This window comes from Strongylocentrotus purpuratus, unplaced genomic scaffold, assembly GCF_000002235.5.
Source record: "Strongylocentrotus purpuratus isolate Spur 01 unplaced genomic scaffold, Spur_5.0 spur5_scaffold_15, whole genome shotgun sequence".
In the NCBI taxonomy this organism is placed as follows: domain Eukaryota; kingdom Metazoa; phylum Echinodermata; class Echinoidea; order Camarodonta; family Strongylocentrotidae; genus Strongylocentrotus; species Strongylocentrotus purpuratus.
Window position 1 is genome coordinate 23,099,135 of NW_022145600.1, and position 12,541 is coordinate 23,111,675.

The following is a 12,541-nucleotide window of genomic DNA, read 5'->3' on the forward strand; positions in this document are numbered from 1 at the left end:
GTGACGGTAGTGAAAAAAAATTGCATTCACTTTGCGTTACGATTTTCCTCACTACCGTCACTTCGTGAAAACAAGGACGATATATAGAGGCTGCAGTCTGAAAATAAAGACCAAGGATGAGGCCCTGATATGACTAAATTAAAATTTGATTTCATTACAGGTAGGTTCGGTTTTTATGATCTATCGACAGGAAAAACAGGTAGGTTTAGTTTTTATGATCTATTGGCAGGAAAAATGGGAACCTCCGCTTGACGGGTATGCAAATAGAACATGTGGAATGAAGCCATTTATTTTTGATCTATTATGTCGGGCAGTATGCCAAGGTTCATTCTATTCGAAAACAACAATTTATTTTGTTCATGTACATGTACATGTAGGTCTAGGCCTACATACAATATTCAGAACCTAATACTGTTGAATATTGTTTCATGATAAGCATATTTGGATGCCCCTGACAAGAGGGCTGGGTGATTACACTTGGCAGAACTCTAACTCTGTCTGCTGACATCTATACTGATCTTCATCCTAATGTCAGTGATTTACATGTTAAATTTATTACATTGGAAGCCACCCCCCCCCCCCCCTCCAATCCATGAACAATCATTTCTTTATCATAAACTGAATTGTCAGCTTAATTAAAATCTAGAAGAAGAACTGAGATGAACAGTCTTACATGGCCTGCAAAGCCTCCAAACAAACAAAACCCTTGAGATTTAAAAAATATATATTCCTGTCAAATGCTGTGAGATTTTTGTAAAATTAGTAAAAAGTGATGTTAAAATTAATGAAATATATACCGGTATGTTGACATTCTGGCCTATCCTTGCTTGCTTCTATTAGAAATAGTAATAAGAGCTAACAAGCACTGTGTGTTAGCTACATGACCATGCTTATCAGGGACTTCAGCATATATAAGATACCACGAAGAAGCCGATGGAATGATGCAAATCTCAGTTTTCCCTTTCAGTGTCAATTTGCATTGTTTACGCACCTCCAACACCATGGTTCCTATCCAAATTGAACCCGCAAAATACAATGCACAAATCACACACCCTTCTCTGCCTCCGAGCCTTCTATCCCCCAATCTTCCCCTCCCCAAACCAAACAATACTTGGGTTTAATTCCTCTATTTAACAAGGTATGGTAGCAATCACTTGACAAACAATTGAAGGACTTTTGAAGTCCCACTCATCTACCCAGTTGAGTCTCTTTGATCTTTTGCATGAAAAGGCATGGATAAGTCACAATTGCATTTGAATTTGTTTTCTTTTTTTGCGCCAGATGAGATGGCAAGAAGGAGAAGAGAAATGGAAGGGATGAGCAAAGGGAAAGAAACAGAAAGACAGAGAGAGAGAGAAAGAGAGTGAAAAAGAGAGTGAAAGAGAGAAAGAGAGAGAGAGAGAGAGAGAGAGAGAGAGTGAGAGCGAGACAGACAGACAGAGGGAGAGGGAGGGGTGGAGGACCGGAGGGGATTTTTGTACAGACAAAAAAATAGCAAAGCCATACAATGACCCACAGAACTTCATTCTTTCCAATAACATAGCCTACTACATGCTTGCAAAATGTAGGTCTACACTTTTACCGAGCGCATGTTTCCAAATATCTCGCCAGCATTTGGTAAAAGCACTTGCATGTATTGCAGGCAAACATGTATGGATTGTACGTCTGATGTTCAGTGTACATTATACATGTACTGATGTAGGCCTGCAACCCATATCCAGTATATGGTCCTCACAATTGTGACAGGCAAATCTATTGAATCATGTTTCCATTATTTATATAGAACTAGAAGAAACAGGATAGGAAAAATGTCAATTCATTCATTTTTGAACCAATAATAAGGCAATATCAGCCGTCTTGGGAGGTCCTCCATATCAGCCATCCGCCTCCCTGTAGAAAAAAAGTAGCTACATGATGTATAAATGTGTCATGTTGCTAATCTCTAACTAACAGTTAGAGTCCAATAATGGTTGTCCATAATAGAGATTCAAGGGCAAATGAGCCTACAATACTTGTTTTACAAACTTCCTGGCATATCCATGGAAAAGAACGACCCCTAGTTTTAAAAAACTGAGTGAAAGTCCCGCCCCCCCCCCCCAATCCGGGAACAGAGGGACCGCATGCATGTTCCCAAAATCTCTGGCTTGTAACAAAAGAAAAAGGTCTACCCGTATTGACTTTACACAACGGACTTATGCTGAAAAAGGGGGGGGGGGGTGCTAAAAAGGGGGGGTGCTGAGAAGGCTTGTATAACAAAAGAAAAAGGTCTACCGTATTGACTTTACTCACCGGACTTATGCTGAAAAAGAGGGGGGGTGCTGGGAACGCGCGTATATGCGTACCCTAAATAACACTGAGGGGGGGGGGGGGGAGTGGGGTGAAAGTAATATCTGTCCAAATTGAGGGAAAAACTTAAATAATGAAGGAAAGTATAAAGAAGGAAAGTATAAAGAAGCCATGAAATAAATAAAACTACAAATAATGTAGAGGTAACACGAGCACCACTTGAAAACATCCTAAAAGAAGAAACAGTTTAAATGTCTGCCATTGAACTAGGACTGTCCTCATCAGACCAAAGTTGCAAAATAACCCTCTATTTTGAACGGGTGCAATTTAGCCCGACATTTCCAAAATATCTGAAGAAGACATGCCTCCTGTGACCGTAACCCATGTAGGCCTATGATTGTAAACGTGCATAAATTAATGAGGTAATGCAGCCTTCAGGAGGAAATTGAGGTGTATGTGTGAAGGCTTGTTGGCCTATTGAGGCTTCCTGCAGCTACTGGTATGTGGGTGAAAGTACAACTTTTCTATGGATACAAAAGGTGCGAGACGAAGTAAAACACATTACAAAAGTGTAGAGTTACATGTAGACTGTATGATTTAATAAGAATAAAGGAGTTAGAGAGGAATTTTGACATGTACTTCATGAAAACGAAAAGTGTTATCATAATTCTACACTGTACATGCTCTAGGATATATAATACATAATATAAAATTCTGTACTTTTGAAGGTTGAGCTCAAATTTTGCTCAACCAATACAGTACATGGATATTCAGGGAAATTCAGCTGGTGCACGGCCAAGCAGACAATAATTTTAGAATGACATTTGATGGAGGTAGGGCTGTCACAGGGTCTAAGGGCACATTTAGAATGACTCAAACTATTTGCAAAATCAGAAACCTCTAAATTTAGAAATATCTTTTATCTGACACCCCCCCCTCCCCCCCCCCCCCCCCTCCAACCCTAAAGTAAAAGTTAGTGAGGGGCTATCATTAGACATAAACTCTTCAAGATAAATGGAATGCATGATTTGGAATACAATGTACTGTAGGCCTATTGTATTGATTTACTCAATATTGACAAAACTCATCAACAGAAGAATTTAAGGTAAAGAAAAGGCAAACAGAGGGGCATAGAATACTTTCTGATTGACATTCCATTTCCATTTCCTTTATTGATTAGAAATACAATGCAGGTATTAAATCGATTGCTATGCCTTTGGTGATGCCTGGTCTAAGTAAAGGTGTGTGCTTTGTTGTGACAGGTTCAACAGGAGAGAATCAATAAACAAGACACAATCAAACTCAAAGGCAATCATGACACGCCCGTCATATTTCTAACAAATCTATTTATGTCACAGGTGTAGGCTTCAAGTAATCTTTGCAAAATTTAACCCTACAATATCTAAAAGGACTGTTAGTACCATAATCATATTCACAATAACCCTTGTAAGTTGTAGACTAAAATTAAATTTTTAATACAAAGGCACAACTTGAAGAGAAAACTGAAATTTGAATGAAACAAAATGAGAAGGAAAAAAAAGAGAAAAGAAATTGGAAAATTATTGCTTTTCATAAGCCAGAAACATTTCCAAGAACTTAAGAAGATCCATATTATGCTCACATCTTGGTAGTAAATTTTGGCCCTTTCATACAAATGAAACTACCTGATAAATAACTACTGTATAAAATTTACTGGATCAATTTTTTTGATTCTTTAAAGGGTATTACGGGTAATTCACATGTGGGTTATTCCATTTTATGAAACAGATCTGAATAAATCAAAACCAAAATCTGCAACAAATGTTACCATCTTTTTCCTCTTTGCCCTTTGATCTTCCAGCTGCTCAAAATCCAGCAATTAGCCTACAAGATGGGTAACCCTTTCACCCCTCTGCTCCCTGTTTGACCCCGATCCATGCCTTCCCCTTTTCAGTCCCCCAGTCAACGAGGAACCTCCCCCAAGGGGCGGAAAAACCACCCTGGTGGTTTATGATTGTGACAATAAATAATGAGCATCCTTGAGTCATCAACTTCGGGTTTAAAAAAATCAAATCAAATCATCTTTTGGGAGTTAGACGGGCATTAACTCACAGGCATTTAGCGAAGAACTTATGCCCTTTTGTCTTTAGGGAAATGATTTAGTTGTAGCAGGTTGTGACCCATTAAATCATGATGGGAAATTTAAAAAAACACTTGCAGGTTGCCCCCACCTCTAATATGGATGGCCATGACATTTAAGAAAAAGACAGTTTACAGTACATGCATTTATTACGTTTTGTACATGAAGGCCTACAGTGAACAAGAGCATGTACTGTACATGTACACCTGTACATATTAAGTGGATATAAATTTACAATGCCCTTTTAATTTAATTTTAATTGCCAGGCAAGATGTCTCGTGATACTCATTAACCTTGGGGCAAATATCGTAGTTAATATTAATGTAGTTTATACAACACCTACGTGGATCCTTGTCATTTGATTGGAGGATTGTTGGGTCACATGATATTCAATAGATGTTATATTGCACGGTCGTGCATTTTTGGTTATACTGCGTACCTCTAAGCCGTACGCGCGCGTATCCCTGCGTGTATCTGACGCGAAGGCAATCTGAATGTAATCGAGAAGGCTTGACTCCAACTTTAATTTATCTTTAATATAAGGAGTAAAGCATAATTTGTTGATTAACGTTCTATTAGATCTTCTTCGATGTTGTATAAAACAAATAATGAATGTTTTTCATTCGTTCAATGGTGCGAATATTTTCATTCGTTGAAATATTAACTTTAATTCTGTGCAACTCGGCTAACGCCTCGTTGAATAGAATGTTAATCTTTCAACTCATGAAAATATTCGCACTAATGAACTCATAACCATTCATTATTTGTATAATAATCTGGACTACAAACTCATGTGCGCATACCACATTTTGACTAAATGTTAATTCATCTGAAAATTCAAACGTTTTATTCTTTTGTGCTAGTAAGGCCCTAAATAACAACACCAAAATACATTAATAAATCTTTAAAATTAAAGATTACTCCGTTTTGAAGTTGAAAAGCCATTTCTTTAGCCCTCAGTGCACAAAATAGGCCAACCGCCAACCACAACCAATATATGATATCATTATAGAGCAGTTTCTCACTAAAGAATTCTGGCTTATCTAATTCGATCTAGCCCAAATCTAATGATCCAGGTATAATGAGCTTAAATCCAAGCTTAGTTGACCACTGTGCATGTCAGTTGATGGATATAATTTATACCAAGCACACATAATGAAGTCAAGCACACATAATGAAGTCAAACTCAAAGCTCCTTTGAAAAGTTCAAGGTTTTATCATTAATACATAATTAAACAGTTTTTGTAATATACATGTACACCTGTAGGCCTTCAACCGCAAGTACCCTGGAATACTGAATTAAATATTGCTGTCCTTCAAATAATAATACATCTATTAAAGGTAACGACCAGTATTGGAAACGCCCCAATTTCAAAAAATGAAATGGAAGCTCTCATTACCAATCGTGTGAAAGAATATGTTTTGATTAATACATGATGATAAAAAATTGCCGGGAAACCGCCTACTAATTCATATATTTGGTAAATTTGTTTCTCTCATGGTCTGTGAGAGATATAGGGTAGTCCCATATACATCTTTCTGTGTACTCGTAACTTTATGAAGAATGTGCCAAATTTCTTATTATTTTGATGATTCCAGAACCTTGCAGATACTTGATGCTAGATGATCTTGAACCTTTTCTGATCGATTCCACAACGTTTCTTTCACAATGCAATCGCATGACCATAACTGGTCTGTACCTTTAAAGCCTAAGGTACATGTATATAAACCAATTAACTTTTTTTGGAGGCTTCTAGATTAACAAGTATAGCCTTTTCAGACATATAGCTTTGTACACTGTGCATGTACAATGTACATGTAGCCAGTACCAATGTACATTTGCATAATAATATTAAAATATCAATACTGATTTGTAAGTATGAATTACATAATGCATCATTATCTCCATGTACTGTATATGTATCGTAGGCTTAAATAATATTGATTATGTAGGGAAAACAAATCCTCTCAATTATGACAGTCCAAAATAAATTACATTAACTATAAGAAAAACATTGTTTGTAAGCCTACATGTAATAATAATCAAATGATAGTCACATAAGATATTTGATAAATCAACAGAGTACAGTACATGTATATGACATTATTTCCATCTAGACCATATCAATCAAAATATCTGACATTTTCCTTTCTTGAATACAACACCTAACAGTACACAACACAGAACACTTGTATCCGATAGAGCACTAGCTAGTTGTAACCAATCAACGGGCCTACCGTCTATACAAATTCTTGGAAACTGACCAGTGACCACCACTGAACGAACGGTCAGCCGGTCACTGTCAATGACTTTATAACGATTCCATCACAGAGCAGCTGCTTCTCATATCCGCCGCCCACTGATTAAACTACAAATCAATAGTTCTCTTTTGAATGATACTCTCAACACAACAGGGCCACCACCACCATGACAATGAATACAAGCTGCCTAGTGTGTCATTGCCAGTGTCACTGTAAGTATTCATACTCAGATTCGTCGGCTGCAAGAACATTGCCTTGAGGAATTTCTAAATAAAGCAATTTTTTTTAAATAAAGAAATATATATCAATACATAGATCTACATCATCATGTATAGGTAGTGCTCAAGACTTTTATACACAGAAACATGCATTAACTAATTCTTTAATACTAGGGTATTTCATCAAGCCTTAAAATAAATCTTACAATTGATTCTATCGATTTACGGGCCTAAAATTGATTTCGATTTTAGGACACGTTTCATCATATAAACAAAATTTGTTTTTAAAATCGAAATCAATACTAGTTGAAGAAACACCCCCAGAGCTCTTTTATTTGATATTTCTAGAGCTATTTGCGAATATCCACAGATAAAAACCTTTGTATCGTGCACTGCAGTACCACTTGCTTGTATTTTCTTCATTAAATTATCCTTAATCATACCACAAATGTGCATGTAGCCTACCCGTAAAAATGTACCTAGATATGAATCATCAATTTACATTCGACTGTTCAGTCATTCATCATAATTTCAATAAATTTGGCATCAGATTTCTTTACACGAATGTCCTCCTTATTACACAAAACCCACATACTGTAGATACCCAGCACCATAGACAGTGCTGCACGGGAGTATCAATTGCAACTTCCGAATCAAATTTTCAAACGGTGTGGTCAATCTCCTTCCTTATACAAGCCCCTGTGGGTCTTAATCATTTAAGAGTAGGTTGAATATTAATGTGAGTTGGATAGAGTAAATATCATGTGGTTGTAAAAAGCATCACCTTGGTGTCAGATTGGTATGAATGACTTCAGGTGTTTACTTTATGAGTCATCTACTGTACTAACCCTTTCAGACTTGATGAAGTTCATAAGAAAATCCATTCAAGAAACGTCTAAAGAAGCGTTGTATAGCTACAATTTAATGAGCATACACACTGGATAACAGCATCCTAAAGAAACATATTTATATTAAAAGAAACTAGTTTTAAAGAGGTGAGTTGACATGACAGCTGGCCAATCGTTCACGCATTTAGCCCCACCCAGTTATACGTTTTCATAAAATGATGTTCAGACGAGAGTGGGACCTTGCTACATTCTTTGAGTTTCTGTTTCGAAACATGTACCATATTTCATTGTCAACATTCAGACTTGAAAACTGTAGATATACGGTTATTATATAGCGGTATAATGAATTTTGACCGTCTGAAAGAGGGGGTTATATCTTTTCTGTGATGACTCATGAATGAAAAGAAATACTAAGACTCTTCATTACTGTAAATTTGTATCACAATCGGTACATCAATGCAATCACAAAAAGAAGTGTACAAGGCCATAAAAACACAGCGCATGAATAAAAGGTTGTCAGCTTTTGAAAGGTTTTGGGATCCAAACTGGGTGGAGTAATGGTTGCATCATAATTATTCTTGTTTATTTTAGTGAAATTGAACAAACATAATGCACTCATACTGCACTTCATTCACAAGACTACAAAGCAATGTACATGGTATTATTGTCAGTCAAAGCCAATAGCTGTTACAAAGAACTTTTTATTCACTGGGAAATCCTACACTGGTACTAAAAATATGTTGACATTTATTTTATAGTGCTGCAGAAAAAAACTCTTTTATTACTGCTGTGAGGGGAGGCACACATACCGGTACCACCAACATAAAAAATGTCAAATGCAAGATACTGCACTATCAAATTAAATCCATTTAGGCAATAAAAACTTTTATGAAATAATCATCTGTTTGGGAGCTCCTGAAAAAAAACATAATAAGGATAAATTCCAATGAGGTAGGGAATTTGATTTCTTGTAAATAATCTATTCACGAACGAGAACAACATCATCAAGTTCTGAAGAAAATGCTTATCAAAAGCACCCATTGTACGAGAGGTTACGGATGAGTTTTCCCATGGATGGGTTTCAATGGTTGGCCCGGATCATAAAGACTGTAATCTGCCACTTTTCCCGCTATAATGTGAGCATTGAAGTGGCTTGCACACACCAACGACACTCCTGAATGACATTAATACTTAGTCAGAGGACATGAACTATGCGTGTTATGGAGAGAAGTATTGAGGAAATAAGGCACAATGAATTCACAGTCAGTCAGTCATTCAGGGCAGATTTTTGCCTGGAGATAGAAATCTTGGTGATTTTTTTTTTTTAAATCATTTTTAGAATATTAAACTGTTCTTATACATACTGTATAATATATCAGTATTTAGAGTAGAATAGAAAGCTTTTATTTCCCATCATGGATACAGATAGTTTTCCACATGGGAAATGAACTTAAATCTTTTGTGCAATATTTTTCTTGGGGGGGGGGGGGGGGTAAGGGGACGGGGAACGGGGGACAGGAATCTGGAGTTACAATTCAGTGATTTAAGAAAAAAAAGTTTTTAAAATTTGAGTACAAACAGATAAAAAAAGGAAAAGCTTTTACTTGTAAGTGATACTTGACAAAGAAAGTTTTTCTTTCTTTTAACCATTTCAGCTACAATTTTTTTCATTTTTGCTGGACCCTAAATGTACCTCCATGTACATGTAAATGTATATTCTGAGACACAGAGAGATTTAGGTACATGAAGGCAGGCCTACTTCATTTAAACACAAATTTGCAAGATGCCTCCATGAAATGCCCACCTAAATAAAAATCTTCTACCTCCCCTGTAAAAATGACCTGTTTTCCACTTCCCAAAAAGTTTCTGATTTGCGAAAATTTCACACTGTCAACATTTGTTTGCTTCACCCTTTAGCATCGCCCCGTACATCACAATAGATGGACCAACAGCCTGCTGTAAAACACCTCCGTACCAAAATGGAGCATTCCGCCTACACAGTTTGCACTTCTGTATTTATAGCTAGCCTTGAGTTGGGATTCGTTTGATATAATTGGACGAAATGGCTCGAATTGAAAAGAAACCAGGTATTGGAAATAGGATGCATCATTAGCTGTAGGACCATAGATCTACAATGTACTTGTTAAGAGTGACTTATATGACTTCATTAAAGTATTCACATTACATGCACAATGGTGTTTGTTGCTTACAAAGTAGAATTCATTTTCAAAGAATGTTGGATTGCTAGTCAACAACACATCTCTTTTGTATTTTTTGACCAGGCCTATCTTCCTTGAATATACCATGGGCCTACTCCAGTCCACCAAGCTACTCCTGTGGCTACCCGCCTAACTTATATCATGTTTGCATTAGGGCACTTACATGTAACGAGCACTTTCTGGTAAAGACCAAAATAATATAATCATAATATTACAAACCAGAGCAAGATAACAGTGATTTCCCATTGAAATCTATTTATTTGGATGCATGGTCATACTCATATCTCAGCCAATGTTCAATTGGTTTTCAACATTTGATTATTATTTGTGATGCTCTTTCGGAAAATGAAGTTCAGATTTGGAATCTTTTTGTTTTTTATGACGTCATACTTAACCACTTCATAAAAAGCCGTACAGTACATTTATATCTCATTAAAATATGTCCATTATTCTTATTCTCTCTCTCTCTCTCTATCTTTCCCTCCCATTTCTCTTTCTCTCCCCCTCTCTCTCTCTCTCTTCTTTTTTCTCTCCTTTTCTCTTTCTCCCTCTCGATCTCCATCTCTCTCTCTCTCTTCCATCATAAATCTTCCGAGGTTTCACCTGCACCTGTCATCCCAATCATGGTTTGTGTTTCAGATTGTTATTGTGTCAACATTTATTCAAAAAGAATCCAGTCGGGGCATTTTACAGGCTTTATATACAACGTCGATAGACTCGGTTCTACATGCAGAACCCAGCGGTACAGCTTCGTCGCCAGCAGCGGCGCGAGTTTTGATCTGCAGTTCAACGGCCTTCGCCAAGCCAGCCAGCGCCAGGCGATCGGCGAGCACCAAACATGCTTTTGCTGAATAAAACAGTGATATTAGCTGACCAGACAAACTACAAATATTTCTATCAATTGAACTAAATATGGATGTCAATTTCACTTACCTGAAGTAGACCAAGAGCTGAAAACAGACGAAACTTTTAAGAAGCTGAGCTGAGCTTTCGTGCAGAAGAGTAAGCTCTCGCCACCAACACTCCGATGCGAAGTAACTTCAAATCGTGAGTTGAATTGAACTCGCTAGATCTTGATCACACATCACACATGCACAGTATAGTACAGTATACATGTGTTGGCGCCGCTCGTTCATTTGGACTGGTAGTGGATGCCGAGAGAGGGCCTAGGATGCACGAGAGCGGATAATCCCGATGATAAACTCCATGGTAGATGGTATCGAGGACTGCAGGAAATTACATAGAGAGGACATTGATCGTCGGGTAAGTACCTAATGACAAAATCGGTATAGGCATATAAAGGATAACATCACATCCAAGCTATACTATACCATTGCATGCCCTGGATAATTTGCATAAGTGCAATTGTTACCCACTGATTGAAAAGGTCATTTCATCAGATGCAGAGTTGTGTTATAGAACTTTCAAAACACATCTCAGAGGGAGACTTCAACAACATAACAAAAACAGTATAAATGAGAGTATAATTTACCTTCTTGCTTTAGAAAGTGCAGGAGAAACATTTTTTCTCCATATTATCATCAACGTTATGCTTAGTATTAATCAATTAAAGGTACTATGTCCCTTTTGCAGCCAACCTCAAATGCTGTAGAACTTTGCAGGAATTATGAATATGTCATGTATGTCCTATCTGTGAAATTTAAATGTTAGCAGTGTCCTCGTATTCAAATTATGCAAGGAAACCCGTTTACTTGCTAGACTTCACTGTCAGACACTATTGAGTGACTGACTGGCTTTTTTTCTTCTTTGGTTTGGTAACATACATGAAAAGAGTTGTAAAGGGTACATGAGCATTTGTCTACATCAATAACCCACTTCTTGGCCAAGATTAAACTGATTGAATCTTTGCGCAGCATAAAACGTATGACCATTCGGTACAAATGTCTGAAAATCAAGACTATTACTTTTGGGCTCTATAGCCCTAAAGTCGATTTGACAACTAATAGTCATTATTTTCCCACTTGAAGACATTTTCAAGCCCCACCTTTTTTAGGGAAGTTCTAAATTAGTATTATCTTTCAAATGCAGTTGGAATTTAAATTTTTCATTTTTTGGGCCTGCAAATGGGACATAGTACCTTTAACCTATCCATGATATGACATTTATTTAAAGGTAATACAAAGTTTTGGTATGGGGTCATGAATTTAGTTCAAATGAACATATTGGAAATATATGCGATCCTACGATATTCAGTGATTGTTGTCGCGGTTGAAATCGAGGCTAAAGTTATGAGATTGTTAATAATAAACTCTCAAGGTCAGTATATTAATTAAGCTTTCTAACAATGTTTCTTGACTAAAATCAACTGATTAGCTATTCCCGTTTGGAAATCATATATCACAACTACATATTCTGAGATTTTCATGGTCGCAGCTACCATTGTATGGCCGTAGGTGCTATTTGGAGTTTATCAAAATTTACCGGGAGCACCGGTAAATTGTTATTATTCAATTTTTCTCAAAAGCAGAAGTGTTTTAGGGGCTAAATTGTTAAGTGCTTAGAATACATCCACAAGGGCATTCAAATATATCAAAATTGTAAAGAATCACTAGTATCCACCCAATTTAC